The sequence below is a fragment of the Carcharodon carcharias genome, chromosome 6 (assembly GCF_017639515.1).
Source record: "Carcharodon carcharias isolate sCarCar2 chromosome 6, sCarCar2.pri, whole genome shotgun sequence".
NCBI classification, from domain to species: domain Eukaryota; kingdom Metazoa; phylum Chordata; class Chondrichthyes; order Lamniformes; family Lamnidae; genus Carcharodon; species Carcharodon carcharias.
Window position 1 is genome coordinate 131,263,080 of NC_054472.1, and position 15,835 is coordinate 131,278,914.

Below are 15,835 nucleotides of genomic sequence, written 5' to 3' on the forward strand. Positions count from 1 at the left end.
CCAACAACACTCAAGAAGCTTGACACCATCCAGAACAAAGAAGCCTGCTTGATTGGCACCCCATCCACATTCACTCCCTCCACCATCGATGAGCAGTGGCAACAGTGTGTACCATTTACAACAAAAATAAAAATACTATCTACAAGATACACTGCAGAATCTCACCAAAGCTCCTTAGGCAGCATCTTCCAAACCCACGACTGTTACAATCTAGAAGAACCAGGGCAGCAGACACATGGGAACACCACCACCTGGAAGTTGCCCTCCAAGCCACTCAACATCATGACTTGGAAATATATCGCCTTTCCTTCACTGTCGCTAGGTCAAAATCCTGGAACTGCCGCCTTAACAGCACTGTGGGTGTACCTACACCACATGGACTGCAGCGGAACAAGAATGCAGCTCACCACCACCTTCTCAAGGGCAATTAGAGATCGGCAATAAATGCTGGCCCAGCCAGTGACACCCACATCCCAGGAATGAATTTTTAAAAAGCTACATCAGGCAGTAGATGGTTAAACCAGCTGTCTGTCATATCCAGTCAAGATTGTGTCCCTTGGGCTTAAGGGATTGGAGATGAGGGCCATACCAGAGAAATGGCCAAGGTGAGGAGTGTAATGATTTTAGTGGGGATTATGGCATCAAAGGTGGAGGTGAGTGCAAAATTGAGCAAATCAGTAGCTGCAGAATGTCATGGCAAACACAGTGCCAAAGGCTAGGTGGTTCAGAAATCAAAGTGCAGTTGTGAGTGAATTGATGGATAATTTCTTCTAAAACTGTCACAGAAGGAGGTAGGGTTGGAAGTTGGGAGGGGTATATGGGTAGAAAGTGGGGAGGGTAAAAGAAAATGGGGGGAGGAGAGAACATATGAGTGAACTATATAGTTCAAATAGGAATTGATAGAGGTGGTCTTATTTTAATATTCCCCTTTCATCCCTCCTTCCATGCTTACTCCCTCTCATCCAGTTCTCTCTCTCTGTCTCTCCTTTCCTACCTCCCTCTATTCCTCATATGAACATACTAATTAGGGTCAGGTGTAGGCCACTTAGCTCCTCAAGCCTGCTCTGCACGTCAGTGAATAGCTTGCCAACAGTCAGTGTTTTGACCTGTGAAGAAATGAGTCAGATACCAAGGAGCTACCTATACCTATTGAACCTCATGCCAGCACATATCAGTGCTTTCAGATGAAGGGGGAGAAATGAAAGAGCAAATCATGATGTGGGGGTGGGGAGAAGGAAGCATATAAACAAATCTTGTGCAAGTTTTTTTGGATAATACTAGGTTTAAGGTGTCCATGTAATGTTTTAGGATATGAGATTTAAAAGCCATCGAGATGATTTTCCTGAACTGAAGATTAAAGTGAGAAGTAGGTCACCTCAGACACGCAGTACATTAGTACTGAAGAATAAAACTGTGCCAAGTATGTTCCTACAATGCCAAATGGAGATTGTAATTTGGTAAATGGATCTGATCCATCAAAATAATGAGTTCCAATTGAATTAATTTAAAAAGTTTATATTCAACAATAGTACTTGTGCAGTTTAAAGTAGTTCTGTGTTTATGTTTGTTTTAAAATCAGCCCTATGGTTGAACGCATGCTGGGGCTAATTTTGACTTCTTAGCATATGGAAGGGGCTTAATACCTGTCTTAGGCATCCTCCTAGGCAAGTGGTTTTCTGCGAACACATGATGAAAGATAGTGGCAATTGGCAGCGAGTAAAAGATCCAGAAAACTTTAAGGAGCAGCTACAGACCTGGCAAATCAAGAGATCTTTGGAAGAAGGACAAAAGGAACGGATTCAAGACTTACCAAAAAGTCAGGGATGCAGAGACCCAGACTGAGACACAGATCCAAGCTGAGACACAGGCCCAGAGTCCAGACAGCAGTGAGCACAGATCGAAGCAAGAAGCAGCACCAGTGATGCAACAGCTATTCTAGGGCTCAGTGGAAGCATGAAATTCACACTAACACTCCGAGAACCATTTTGGAGCACTGAAGACTCACAACAGGCCCAGAGCTGGAACAACTGGAGAAGAGACTCACGAAATATAGAATTGCTTCTGGCTTACACAAAAAAAATCAAAAAGTCTAGGTCAGTACAATACTTTATGCAGTTGGATCTATTGCTGACAACATGATAGCAAAGCAGAGAGTTGATGAGACTTCAACTACTGGTGAAGAAGTCCGGCAAGCATTTGATTCATATTTCAGCATCTGCAGAAACTTAATAATAGAAAGGGAAAAATGTAACAAGAGAAAGCAAAGAGAGGCAGAAGCATAGATTTGTTCATCAATGATCTCAACAGCTGGCAGGGAACTGCAATTATGGAATCTTAAGGGATGAATTGATTCATGACAGAATACTAGTTGGGGTCCTAGATGAAGCATTATCAGATCTCTTTTAGACCAGCGAAGATTTAACACTAGTCAAGGCAATACAAATTGTGAGGCAAACTGAGATTAGAGAACAAAATTGGGTGTTTGTTCATAGATGAAAGCAAGGTCCCATGGAGGAGATTGATTGAGCCCGGTTAGCGTTTGAGCCATAAGAGAGCAAGTGCGCCAAAGCCTAAGCCCACCAAAATGGGGAAAATTCACCAACCTCCATCTTGAAATGCCCTAGGTGTGGCAGGGACAAATCACAAAAGCAAGAAGAATGTCCAGCAGCGGGCTCAGAATGCCACAACTGTGAAAAAATAGGCTACTTCAAAACTTTCTGTCACTCAAAATCACTAACAACCTGTATAAAGAAGGAGAATATATTAAAACAGAAACACATTCAAGACATGGAAGAACCACAGAAGAAGGGAGTAACCTTCCTAAAGGAGGTAAGTGATACTGAAAACAAGTACTGGAATATTAAATTTGAAGTAGATGGACACGCCACAGAGTTTAAACTGGACATAAGAGCAGGAATTCTGTTCTATCAGAGAAAGTCAAATGGCTCAAACAGATTACATTGTAACCATCATCTATCAAATTACAGGGTCCTGGTGGGACTACATTGAAAATCAAAGGCAAACTCATGGCAAAGTGAAAGTATAAAGGTAAAGAAATCTTCAAATCCCTATGGCATTCAAAATCAAGAACATTCTCTACACAGCAGAAAAGGCATGCTTAAAATTGAAGCCAATCTATGAAGTTGCTGATGAACACTACAGCAATACATTCAGGAATGAATTTCCAAAATTATTTACAGGCCCAGGGAAACTAAAGACTGAGTACCATATTACCCGATGAGCTGATGCTAAACCAATCTGCCTCTTTACACCAAGGCAAGTCCCTTACCCACTCATAGAAAAAGTCAAGGGTGAATTTGAAAAGATATAACAGCAAGGAGTTACATCACCAGTTACCATGCCAACAGAATTGTGTTTAGAAATGGTTACAGCCCAAAGCCAAATGGCTCAAAAAGAATCTGTGTGGATTTAGCTCAACCAAATAAATCAATGGAATGTGAGATCCACCCGATGGCCTCAGTGGATGAGAACATTGCCAAGTAGCCAAGGGTACTCTATTCACCAAACTGGATACAAACAGTGGATTTTGGCAGTTGCCTCTGGACAAAGAATCCAGACTGCTGACCATATTTATAACACCATTCAGTTGCTATTGTTTCGATAGATTACCACTTGGAATTACGTCCACTCCTGAAATTTTCCAGAGAACAATGTCTCAAATTCTAGAAGGCATGGAAGGAGCAATATGCCATATGGGTGACAAATTTGTACATGGTTCTACGAGAGAAGAGCACGATGACAAAATTAGAGCAGTCCTATGGGTCTTACAGGATGGAGGCCTAACATTGAATGAAAAATGTGAGTTTGTCAAATCTATGGTCAAATTTCTAGATCATATTGTACAAGCTGCAGAAATCACAGTTGATCCACAAAAAACAAAATTAAGCAAAGAGTTTCCACAACCCAGGAACATTACGAAAATTCGGTTGCCCATCTCGGAATGGGCAACCAAATAGACAAGTTCCTACCAATGAGCCTTTGAGACAGCTGTTGAAACAGGGTCAACAGTGGTTCTGGAACATGGGCGAACAAAATGTTTTTGAAAGGATTAAACAACTTTTAATCTCCTCTGAAATTTTGGCACATTATGACCCAGAACTACCAATACTAGCAGCAAAGGCATTGTCAACAGATCTGGGGGTGGCATTATGTCAAGTGCCAAGTGAGGGCAAAGTTGAAATTAAAAAATAGAGAAATCTTCAAACCTCTCTATGTCAATTGAAATCAAGAATGCTTTCTACTAAGTGGAAAGGCATGCTTAAAATTGAAGCTAATCTATTATGTTGATGAAGTTACTGACAAGCATTCCACAGCATGTTCAGGATGAATTTCCAAAATTACTTAAAGACCTAGGGAAACTAAAGGCAGAGTGCCATAACATCCTATGAGCTGATGCTAAACCAAGTCTCTTTGTACTAAGGAATGTCACTTACCCACTCTTGGACAAAGTCAAGGGTGAAATTGAGAAGATGCAACAGCAAGGAGTTACATCACCATTCACCATGCCAACAAAATGATGTTCAGGAATGGTCACAATCCTGAAGGCAAATAGCTCCATAAGTATCTGCATGTACTATGCCTCAAGGTCATTATCAGAAACAGAACAGATAAACGCCATAATTGAAAAAGAAGCGTTAATTGCAATGTGGGCATGTGAAAAGTTCTCAGACTATGTTATGAGATTGAGGTTCAAAATTGAAACAGACCATAAGCCAGTAGTCATTCTTCTGAGCATGAAATAAACCGTGAAGATGCCACCCAGAATCTAGCAGTTCAGATTAATATTAATGAGGTATGACTCCATAACAGAGTATGTTCAAAAGAAGTATCAAAAGATAGCAGACACACTGTCATGTATTCCATCAGAAAGAACCAAACAAGAGAATTCACACTTCATAGAGGAACTGGAAGCATATACATCCCTAATTACTCAACATTTACCAGCTAGTGCAAAAGATTGCAGGAATTAAAGCAAGCATAGGAGCAACATAGTGAATGTCTCCAGATAAGAGAATATTGTCTTGTAGGATAACCAGACTATATCCCCAATAACAAAAACAGAAGTACCTGGAAAATCTCAGCAGGTCTGGCAGCATCAGCGGAGAAGAAAAGAGTTGACGTTTCGAGTCCTCATGACCCTTCAACAGAACTCTTAACTCTTTAACTCTTTTCTTCTCCGCCATTGCTGCCAGACCTGCTGAGTTTTTCCAGGTAATTCTGTTATTGTTTTGGATTTCCAGCATCCGCAGTTTTTTGTTTTTATATCCCCAATAATCCAGTACTACACCAATGCTTTAAATAGTGCTCACAGTTATTGACGATTTACTAGTATTCAATGAGAGAATAGTCATACCGAGAGCACTTCAACTTGATATTCTTCAAAGACTTCACCAAGGTCACTTTGGGATAACAAAATGTCAAGCGAGAGCACAGCAATCAGTCTAATGGACAGCCATTACTCGTTCTACAGAAAAAATAATTTCTAATTGTCTTACACTTGCAGTAAACAGCCAAGAGCAAGAGTGTAGCAGGGCATGCCAGAAGCAGCACCAGGCATACCTAAAAATGAGGTGTCAACCTGGTGAAGCTATAACTCAGGACTACTTGCATGCCTAACAGCATAAGCCGCAAGTGATAGACAGCAAAGCAATTCCATAACCAACGGATCAGATCTAAGCTCCGCAGTTCTGCCACATCCAGTCATAAATCATGGTGGACAATTAAACAACTCACTGGAGGAGGAGGCTCCACAAATATCCCCATCCTCAATGATGGAGGAGCCCAGTACAGCAGCGCAAAAGATAACACTGAAGCATTTGCAACAATCTTCAGCAAGAAGTGCTAAGTGGATGAGCAAGAAGTGCTGAGTGGATGATCCATCTCATCATCTTCCAGAGGTCCCCAGCATCACAGATGCCAGTCTTCAGCCAATTTGATTCATGACAAGTGATATCAAGAAATGGCAGTAGGCACTGGATACTGCAAAGGCTACCAGCCCTGACAATATTCCGGCAACAGTACTGAAGAACTGCAGCACCTGTAGCCAAGCTGTTCCAATACAGCTACAACACTGACATCTACTTGGCATTGTGGAAAATTGTCCAAGTGTGTCCTGTCGCAGAAGCAGAACAAACCGAATCCGGTCAATTACCGCCCAGTCAGTTTACTCTCGGTCATCAGTAAAGTAATGGACGGGGTCATCAACAGTGCTATCAAACATCACTTGCTTAGCAATTGCCTGCTCACTGATATCTAGTTTGAGTTCCACCAGGATCACTTGGCTCCTGACCTAATTACAGCCTTGGTTCAAACATGGACAAAAGAGCTGAACTCCAGAGGTGAGGTGAGAGTGACTACCCTTGACATCAAGGCCACATTTGACAAGTGTTGCATTAAGGAACTCTATCAAAATTAGAATCAATGGGAATCAGGGAAAACTCTCCACTGGTTGGAGTCATATCTAGCACACAGAATGATGGTTGTGGTTGTTGGAGGTCAATTAGCTCTGTTCCAGGACATCACTGCAGCAGTTCCTCAGGGTAGTGTCGTGGACCCAACCATCTTTAGCTGTTTCATCAATGGCCTTTCTTCCATCAAAAGGTCAGAAGTAGGGATGTTCGCTGATGATTTTACAATGTTCAGCACCATTTACAATTCCTCAGATACTAAAGCAGTCCATGTCCAAATTGACAATATCCAGGCTTGGGCTGACAAGTGGCAAATAACATTCGTGACACACAAGTGCCAGGCAATGACCATCTCAAACAAAAGACAGTCTAACCATCACCCCTTGACATTCAATGGCATTACCATCACTGAATCCCCCACTAACCCTGTTATCAACATCCTGGGGGGTTACCATTGACCAGAAACTGAACTGGACTAGCCACATAGATACTGTGACTACAAGAGCAGGTTAGAGGCTAGGAATCCTGTGATGAGTAACTCACGTCCTGACTCTCCAAAGCCTGACCACCATCTACAAGGCACAAGTCAGAATTGTGATGGAATACATTCCACTTGCCTGGATGAGTGTAGCTCCCACAACACTCAAGAAGTTTGACACCATCCCGGACAAAGCAGCCCACTTTATTTGCACCCCATCCACAAACATTCACGCCCTCCACCATCGATGTCCAATGGCAGCAGGGTGTACCACCTACAAGATGCATTGCAGGAACTCACCAAAGCTCCTTAGGCAGCATCATCCAAACCCATGACTGCTACCATCTAGGACAATATGATAATGAAAACTATTTGATCCCGTAGTACTGTGGCTCACAGGGGAAAACAGCAGACACCAGAACCTGGAGCCACTTGCCACCCTGACTTGGAGATATATCACCGTTCCTTCACTGTAGCTGGATCAAAATCCTGGAACTCCCTTCCTAACAGGACTGTGGGGGTACCTAAACCACATGGTCTTTGACGGTTCAAGAAGGCAGCTCACCAGCATCTTCTCAACGGCAATTAAGGATAGGCAATAAATGCTGACCTAGCCAGCAACACCCACAATCCGTGATCCCTATCTTTCTATCAAGACGGTGGGAATGCCTAAGAATGGACTTACTTGATTTCAGAGGAAATCATTACTTATCGTCTTTGATTACTGCTCAAGGTGGATTGTAGTAAACAAGTTGCACAGCATCATGGTGAAAGCAGTCATTCAATTGCTGAACAGAATTTATGCACCACGTGGCATCCCAGACATTATAGCATCACCTCAATTTGCTAGTGAGTTATTCCAAAATTTTGCAAAAAAATACAGATTCATTTACTTGACCAGTTTACATTGCTATCCTCAAACAAATGGAAAAGCTGAGAGAGGTGCATGACCCTTCAAAGATTTGCTGAAGAAGAATGCATACTTTAATCTAGCTCTTCTGAGTTACTGATCCTCACCACTACAAAATGGTTTTTCACCATCAGAGGTATTGATGGAAGGAGTTTGAAAACACAATCTCCATTTCTGACAGAAACTTAAACTCAATATCACCACAAACGACAATGAGAGGGTAAAGCAGCGTGAGGAAGAATAGAGAAATAAACAGGCTCGTGGCACATGAGTTACCAGTGCTGAAGCTCAGGGAGAGAGAATTCCACAACGGAGATTGTAAAGGATTGAGACAGATCAAGGTACCATATGGAGAAACTACAGTGCCTCATTATCCTTGGAAAGAAAACCAATAGAAACTTGGCCTTACTACTCAGATCCTGAAGAGAAAGAAGAAGGAATAAGACAAAGCTCTACAGCCACCAGGAGAAGATCACTCAGATTGAAAGAAGGAAGATTACTTAATATACTCAACCTCAGAAAGAGATCAGAACAAGATCAGGGAGATATGTCAAGGCACCCTGTGAAGTCTGAGTCGCTCGGTGGGGAGATGTAGGAGGATATAAATATGATAGGGCTAAAGGCTTGGGGAGATGTAGAGTCAAGAAGGTCATCATGATGCCGATGTAATGATGATGTAACATCACGTGACTGAGTAACAGGGATCCAGAGGGACCTTGCACAGAGGTCCCAATATGTATAAAGTAGCTGTAAATAAAGGGTAATAGTCTTACCAAACTACAGACTCAAGAAGCTTATTTTGGAAGAGTAGACAAGTTCCACAGAATCCCATCTGGACCCCAAACACATGACAAAACAACCTCCAACCGTGCAATCTGCAAAATGTTTGTCTGAATAACCTGGATTTTAAAGAAGGTTAGTGATAGAAATTGTGGACATAGCAAAGGAATATGTGACAGCTATTCAAGGGAAATTGTGAGACATACAGAAGAGAAGGGAGAAATGTATGGCGGTCATATTGAAGGAGAGGGAAAAGAGAAAGAGTGACAGAAAAAAATAGAGAGTGAAAAAGAGCAAGAGAGGTAATTTAGCTTTTGCTTTTCTCTGCGACCACAGTAAATACGCAATCAAACAGTTTTCATTATCATTATCACTTCTGGCTATTATACCAATACTGTCAATTATTTGGAGAGTTATGGTAAGCAACCATTAATCAACAAGTTAGTTTTGATTGCAATGTACAGTGTTGTATTTCTTTTTCGGAGCACCGAGACAAACGATCACCAGCAGCTCCAAGAAACAAAAATTGTGCTTCCGAAACTTCTTGATATCGATTCCGGACGGATAAAGCACAAGTGCCTCATCCATGTGCCATTCACAGCAGAAACCCTCCTGAACAATGGTAAAGGTATGATATAAAATTTAAATTAGCTCATGCATATAACCCTATTGTGTATAAACAGCAAATGCTGGAAATACACAATAGTCTGACCAGCATCAGAATAAGATATATTAGTGCTTCAGGTAGCAGCTTTCAGCTTTCATTCAAATCCTCACAACCTATCATGAATTTCTGGCATATTTTATTTAGATTTCCAGAATTTGAGAGTTGTTTTTGCTATCCACCTATTGATTTTGTTTCTGAGTAACTGTGACAGAAAAATTGCCAAAGAAAAGTATTTATGATGTTGCAAGAAGAAATTGTGTTGATGGGAAGTGTTTGTCGAAGATGTCACTTATAGTTCAATGGAGTCCCATTAATGTGCCTGTGAGCTACACAAATGGAGCATGCTGGCAATTCAAGTGACATTTTTGCAGCAACAAAATGTCAACCTGCAGGATGCTGACCTTGCCAGTGTTAAATAATTGCTTAGCTAATATTTTCTTTGTACCATGAATAACTGAGTCCCATAACTGAGTACAGTTCAGATCAGAAAGAAAAATAACAGCTTTTCAAATATTTATTTGGAACAGCATTTCTCAATCTTACCTCCACACTGGGCCACTGTGTTTTGACCAGTGCTGTTAGAATCACTTTGTTGAACATGAAAAACAAATAGCTCCTGTCAAATGGTGGCTGTTTATAAGTCTTTCTACTTTCATCAATCTGTTACTTCAACACTCCCTACTAGGACAAAAGTCCGTTACAGACCGTCATGTGTAGTTGTTTTTTTTTAAATTATTGCCAATATTGTTTGTGCAGCAGATGATAGATTGTAGGAAACCCTAAACTATTAACGTTAGCTTTGGTTCCTTTTAAGCCTTGCCTGTAAAACTTAAAATATTAGTGTTATTAAAACTAAGAAGAGATTTTTGTTTTTGAAGAACATTCTTTCATTAGTAGGGTCCCAAACATTACTGGGGAATATCCAAAGCACATTTCAGTCCAGTACTCACACTGGAAAAACTGCTACATATTTTTTCAATTTTTTTTTAAACATAGGGACCTATATAAAACACTAGGCTGACCCAGCTGTAGTGCTCCTTGGAATCTTGTGATTGTGTGCTTTCAAGAGTAAGTCCATTTCCAGCTCCCAACCTCACACAGCTCCACAGTGTGCACACAGGAGAGGGGAGGAGAGGCGAGGGGAGGGGAACTCCTAATTGGCCGCCTCTGTATCCACTGTCCAATTAAAGGTGATGGAAGACTTCCAGAGTTTGCCAGCTCAATCAGAAGGTCCACAGCTTTGGAAGACTGACAGCCCCTATACAAGAGGTGGGCACTGCTCAGGCAGAAAGGAGAGCATGAGGCCACCTCAAAATAGAGGCAGCCCATGGAAATATCCATAAAATTGATAAAATGAAGAGGGATGAAGCTAGTAGGCCCTTTGGAGCAGAAAAATAACTTCAACCATGGGCACTGTCTTTCCTACCATTCCCGTAATTGGGTCATTGAGCTAATTGAGTGCTGCCAGCTGATTTAAATGATAATCTTTATCAATCACGATTCATACCCGACATTCATTGTCTCACCTCACCCCCACACACTTAGCATGGCTGCTAGCCTTGCACACATTGGAAGCTATTCAACTGTGACAAGCACATCACCTTAACACATTGCACCATACTCATTAACACACTTCCCACTTTCTTCGGGAGAAGGTGGTCCATAATTGGAAGCAGGAGTATCTAACTGGTGTGAATAGGTATAGCTGCTATAGCGCATGCCCTCACCCCCATGGAAGAGATGGCGCTGGCAATCATTAGTAGCCCATGACTGAGGCTGAGACAGAGGACAATTGAGGGACTGAAACCACAGATGATGATGCTGTATTCCTTCCTAATTCTTACATCTCACTTCCTCCTCGTTCCACAATCCCTTCTGATGCACCATCTGCAGATGGTGCAAGCATGCACAATTTGATCTCCCATCCTCTGCTCACCACAATCGAACCCTTGTGCCTTTATCCGTTCAGACATTAAAGTATTGTCGCCTGGTCAAGAAGTGGTCAAGGTCCAAAAGCCCATGAGGAACAAGACACTGATGAAGAAGAGAGTTCTGAGAGTGGAGTGACTATAAAAACGGCGAGCAGAAGTGAGAGGTCCGAGAGTGGAGTGACTATAAAAACAGGGAGAAGCAGCGACAGTTCCGATAGTGGAGTGACTATAAAAACAGCGAGATGCAGCAAGAGTTCCTAGGGAGGAGTGACTATAAAAACAGCGAGAAGAGGCAAGAGTTCCGAGAGTGGAGTGACTATAAAAACAGTTAGAAGCAGTGACAGTTACAGGAGTGCAGTGACTATGAAAAAAGCGAGAAGCACCGAGAGATCCAAGAGTGGAATGACTTAAAAACAGTGAGAAGCAGTGAGAGTTCCAAGAGTGGAGTGACTATAAAAACAGCGAGAAGAAGCGAGAGTTCCGAGAGTGGATTGACTATAAAAACAGTGAGAAGAAGCAAGAGTTCTGAGAGTGGAGTAACTATAAAAACAGTGAGAAGCAGTGAGAGTTACAGGAATGCAGTGACTATGAAAAAACGAGAAGCAGTGAGAGTTCCCAGAGTGGAGTGATGATAAAAACAAGAAGCAGCGAAAGATCCGAGAGTGGAATGACTATAAAAACAATGAGAAGCAGTGAGAGTTCCAAGAGTGGTGTGAGGATAAAACAAGTGAGAAGCGGTGAGAGTTTCGAGAGCGGAGTGACTATAAAAACAGTGAGAAGCAGCGAGAGTTCCGACAGTGGAGTGACTATAAAAACAGTGAGAAGCAGTGAGAGTTACAGGAGTGCAGTGACTATGAAAAAAACGAGAAGCAGTGAGAGTTCCCAGAGTGGAGTGACAATAAAAACGAGAAGCAGTGAGAGATCCGAGAGTGGAATGACTATAAAAACAGGGAGAAGCAGTGAGAGTTCTGAGAGTGGAGTGACTATAAAAACAATGAGAAGCAGTGAGAGTTCTAAGAGTGGTGTGAGGATAAAACGAGTGAGAAACAGTGAGAGTTTCGAAAGTGGAGTGAATATAAAAACAGTGAGAAAAAGTGAGAGTTCTGAGAGTGGAGTGACTATAAAAACAGCGAGCGTTCTGAGAGTGGAGTGAGTATAAAAACAGACAGAAGCAGCGAGAGTTCTGAGAATGGAGTGTTTATAAAAACAGCGAGAAGCTGCGATAGTTCCGAGAGTGGCGTGTTTATAAAAACAGTGAGAGACTGTGAGAGTTCTGAGAGTGGAATGACTATAAAAACAGCGAGACTGTGAGAGTTCCGAGACTGGAGTGACTAAAAAAAAGTGACAAGCAGAGAGAGTTCCGAGAGTGGAGAGACGAAAAACAGTGAGAAGCAGTAAGAGTTGCAAGAGTGGACTGACTTTAAAAACAGCAAGAAGCAGCGAAAGTTCCGAGAGTGGAGTGAATATAAAAACAGCAAGAAGCAGCAAGCGTTCTGAGGTGGAGTGGCTATGAAAACAGGGAGAAGCAGTGAGAGTTCTGAGACTGGAGTGGCTATAAAAACAGTGAGAGTTCCAGGAGTGGAGCGAGTATAAAATGAGCGAGAAACAGCGAGATTCCGAGAGTGGAGTGACTATTAAAACAGTGAGAAGCAGTGAAAATTCCGAGAGTGGAGTGACTATAAAAACAGTGAGAAGCAGTGAGAGTTCCAGGAATGGTGTGAGGATAAAACGAGTGAGAAGCAGTGAGAGTTCCAATAGTGGAGTGACAATAAAAACAGCGAGAAGCAGCGAGAGTTCTGAGAGTGGAGTGGCTATAAAAATAGGGAGAAGCAGTGAGAATTCCGAGAGTGGGCTGTGTATAAAAACAGCGAGAAGCAGCAAGAGTTTTGAGGGTGGAATGACTATAATAACAGTGAAAATTGTGAGAGTTCCAAGACTGGAGTGACTATAAAAATAGGGAGAAGCAGTGAGAGTTCCGAGAGTGGAGAGATGAAAAACAGTGAGAAGCATCGAGAGTTGCAAGAGTAGAGTGACTTTAAAAATAGCGAGAAGCAGCAAAAGTTCCAAGAGAGGAGTGAATATAAAAACAGCGAGAAGCAGCAAGAATTCCGAAAGTGGAGTGACTACAAAAAGAGCGAGAAGCAGCAAGCGTTCTGAGGTGGAGTGACTATAAAAACAGTGCAAAGCAGCGAGAATTCTGAGAGTGGAGTCAATATAAAAGCAGTGAGAAGCAGTGGATGTTCCGAGAATGGAGTGAGAATGAAAACAGCAAGAAGCTGTGAGAGTTTTGAGGTTCAGTCAAAATAAAAAGAGTGAGAAGCAGCGAGGGTTCTGAGACTGGAGTGAGTATAAAAACAGTGAAAGGCAGTGAGAACTCCAAGGAGTGACTATAAAAACAGCGAGTAGCAACGATAGTTCCGAGAGTGGAGTGACTACAAAAAAAGTGACAAGCAGCGAGAGTTCTAGAGTGGAGAAACTAAAAATAGTGAGAAGCAGCGAGATTTCCGAGAGTGGAGTGACTATAAAAGCAGCGAGAAGCAGCAAGAATTCTGAGAGTGAGGCGACTATAAAAATAGCGAGAAGCAGTGAGTTTTCAGCGTGTGGAGTGATTACAAAAACAGTCAGAAGCAGCGAGAGTTCCGAGAGGGAAGTGACGATCAAAACAGTGAGAAGCAGCATCAGTTCTGAGAATGGAGTGACAATAAAAACAGTGAGAAATAGTGGGATTCCGAGAGTGGAGTGATTAAAAACAGTGAGAAGCAGTGAGAGTTCCAAGAGTGGAGAGTCTATATAAACAACGAGAAGCAGCGAGAGTTCTGAGAATGGAGTGAATATAAAAACAGCAAGTAGCTGTGAGAATTCCAAGAGTGGAGTGACTATAAAAACAGTGAGAAGCAGCAAGACTTCCGAGAGTGGAGTGATTAAAAACAGTGAGAAGCAGTGAGAATTCCAAGAATGGAGAGTCTATATAAACAACGAGAAGCAGCGAGAGTTCTGAGAGTGGAGTGAATATAAAAACAGCGAGTAGCTGTGAGAATTCCAAGAGTGGAGTGACTATAAAAACAGTGAGAAGCAGTGAGATTTCCGAGAGTGGAGTGAGTATAAAAATAGTGAGAAGAAGTGAGAGTTCCAGCAGTAGAGTGACTGTAAAAACAGCGTGAAGCAGCGACAGTTCCGAGAGTGGAGTGACTATAAAACAGTGAGAAGCAGTGAGAATTCCGAGAGTGGGCTGTGTATAAAAACAGTGAGAAGCAGCAAGAGTTTCGTCGGTGAAATGACTATAATAACAGTGAAAATTGTGAGAGTTCCGAGCCTGAACTGACTATAAAAACAGTGAGAAGCAGCGAGAGTTCCAGGAGTGGAGTGACTATGAATATAATGAGAAGCAATGAGAGTTCCCAGAGTGGAGTGACGATAAAAACAGCGAGAACCATCGAGAGAGGAAAGAGTGGAGTGACTCAAAAACAGTGAGAAGCAGTGAGATTTCCGAGAGAGGAGTGAGGATATAACAACTGAGAAGCAGTGTGCATTCCAAGAAGGAAGCAACTATAAAAACAGGGAGAAGCAGCAAGAGTTCCAAAAGTGGGGTGATTACAAATAGACCGAGAAGCAGAAAGCGTTCTGGGTTGGAGTGACCATAAAAAAAGTGAGAAGCAGCGAGCATTCTGAGAGTGGAGTCAATATCAAAACCGTGAGAAGCAGAGAGGGTTCCGAGAGTGAAGTGAGTCAAAAACAGCGAAAAGCAGTGAGGACTCCACAAAAGGAGTGACGATAAAAACAGCGAGTGTTCTGAGAGTGGATTGACTATAAAAGCAGTGAGTAGCTGTGAGAGTTCCAAGAGTGGAGTGACTTTAAAAACAGTGAGTAGCTGTGAGAGTTCCAAGAGTGGAGTGACTTTAAAAACAGTGAGAAGCAGTGAGATTTCCGGGAGTGGAGTGACTATAAATACAGTGAGAAGCAGCAAGATTCCAGCAGTAGAGTGACTATAAAAGCAGTGAGAAGCAGCGAGAGTTCCGAGAGCGGAGAGTCTATATAAACAGTGAGAAGCAGCAAGAGTTCCGAGAGTGGAGTAACTATAAAAGCAATGAGAAGCTGTGAGAATTCCAAGAGTGGAGTGAGTATAAAAACAGTGAGAAGCAGCAAGAATTCTGAGATTGGAGTGACTATAAAAATAGGGAGAAGCAGTGAGAATTCCGAGAGTGGGCTGTGTATAAAAACAGCGAGAAGCAGCAAGAGATTCGAGGGTGGAATGATTATAATAACGGTGAAAATTGTGAGAGTTCCGAGACTGGAGTGACTATAAAAACAGTGAGAATCATTGAGAGTTCTGAGAGTGGAGAGACTATAAAAACAGTGAGAATCATTGAGAGTTCTGAGAGTGGAGAGACTATAAAAACAATGAGAAGCAGTGAGAGTTCCAGGAGTGGAGTGACGATAAAAACAGCGAGAACCATCGAGAGAGGCAAGAGTGGAGTGACTCAAAAAACAGTGCCAAGCAGTGAGAGTTCTGAGAGAGGAGTGAGGATATAACAAGTGAGAAGCAGTGAGAGTTCTGAGAGAGGAGTGAGGATATAACAAGTGAGAAGCAGTGAGAGTTCCGAGAGTGGAGGGTCTATATAAATAGCGAGAAGCAGCGAGAGT

General features: G+C 42.2%; 1 non-coding gene across 1 annotated transcript; it reads right to left on the reverse strand.

Moving 5' to 3' along the window:
- Window positions 1–9,076: 9,076 nt before the first annotated feature.
- On the reverse strand, window positions 9,077–9,211 carry LOC121279449. Its single transcript, XR_005943396.1, has one exon. It is a non-coding gene; the product is annotated as a U11 spliceosomal RNA (small nuclear RNA).
- Between the last annotated feature and the right edge of the window lie 6,624 nt (window positions 9,212–15,835).